The following is a 1,619-nucleotide window of genomic DNA, read 5'->3' on the forward strand; positions in this document are numbered from 1 at the left end:
GGGGGGGGGGGGGGGACAGAGCGCCGCCGACCCGGGGGCATCCCTCCTGGGTGGGCGGCGACTGCCCTGGAGCCGGGCGGCACTTTCGGGGAACCCTTGCAGCCCGATGGCGGCGACGGCGGCGGCGGCGGCGGTGGACAACACACACAGGGTGCCCCGCCCATGGGGGCCTGTCTGGCGACCGGCACAGCGGAGAGGCCGGCGAGGAATGCTGGCCCCTCATCTTGGCCACTGGACCTGCTGGCCGGGGGCGGACGGCCTGGCAGAGGCGCGCCGGGCCGGGCCAGGCCAGTGTATTGCACCGCACCAGGGGGAGGGGGCATTCTTCCGGTCGGGCAGGCAATCGCACGGGCCCGCGCGCGACGCACGGGCCCGCGCGCGCACGCGCCCCACATATGCAGGGCGCGTGAGCCGGCGCGCGGCAGGAGCCACACCGGGGAGGGGGCAGGCCGCCCCGGCGTCCTGGCGCGGTCGTCGCAGGAAGGGGGAGACACCCCACCGGGCTCTGGCCCAAACAAAGGGAAAAAGCCAACACGGGCACAGGGTGCGCGGGATGCGAGAGGGGATCCATGTTGGCCTGTATATGTGTCGCTTTATTAAATGGGTCGCTTTTGTCCGGCCAGCCAGCAACGGCCGGGGTGCTGTGGTGGCACCACAAAGCTCCCCCTCCCTCCCCCGCCGGCCTTTCCACGGCAAGGACCCCGGGGCGCGGTGGCGCGGGGGGGGGGGGGGGGGACGGCGCCCCAGGTCGACAGCACGGGCACACACACACACACACACACAGAGAGGTACTACACACGCCCGGCCATCATCGGGAGGGCATTCCACCCTGGGGCGGGCCAGGGCGGGCGTAATTCCTTTGTGGTATGCCCTCGGGTATGCAGGAATGGAATACCGGGGACCGGACTCGAGGCAGCAGCCCATGCCCGGGTCCGGGGCCGGCGAGAGTCGATGCCCCGCCGGCCGGGCCGGGCCGGGCCGGGCCGGGCCGTACGAGCATGCCCGCCGCGCGCTGCCTCGGCGGGCATGCTCCCTTGTGCCGGGGCGCTCCGCTGGGCGCGGGTGTGCGCACCGCGCCGGCGCGCCATGCCCGTGCCGCGGTGGCGGCACCTGCCTGACGCGGTCTTCGCCCCGCCGGGCCGGCCCATGGACAATGGCACCCGGCCCGGCCGCCGTGGCTGCCTCGCGCACCCTGGGCTGACTCACCGCCGGCGCGTCCGCCTGGCCCCGGCCAGACGCGCCGTCCAATATGCCGGGGGGCGGGGGGAGCGGGGGCCTACGGCGGTGGTGGCGGCCGCGGCCCCGGGTGCGGTCCGCTCCGGGTCTTCGCTGCCCGTTGTTTTGTCGCGCCGGCGGCTTCGGAACCCCCCCCCTCGCCCCCGCGCCCGGCGCGCCGATGTCAGTTGCGCGCTGGCCCGTGCGCGCGCGGTCGCCCGGATTCTGTGCCGGCTGCCCGGGAGACGAGGCGCCGGAGGCGAGGGAGCAGGCCAGCGACAAAGCGAGGCTCCGAGAGAACGAGCCAGAGAGAGAAGAGAGGCAGAGCGAGCGCGAGCACAACAGCTGCTCCTGGAAAAGGCCCCCTGCGCCCCTCCGGCGGAGGTTTGGGGTATCCGGCCGGG

The sequence above is a fragment of the Fonticula alba genome (assembly GCF_000388065.1).
Source record: "Fonticula alba strain ATCC 38817 unplaced genomic scaffold supercont2.4, whole genome shotgun sequence".
Taxonomy (NCBI): Eukaryota; order Rotosphaerida; family Fonticulaceae; genus Fonticula; species Fonticula alba.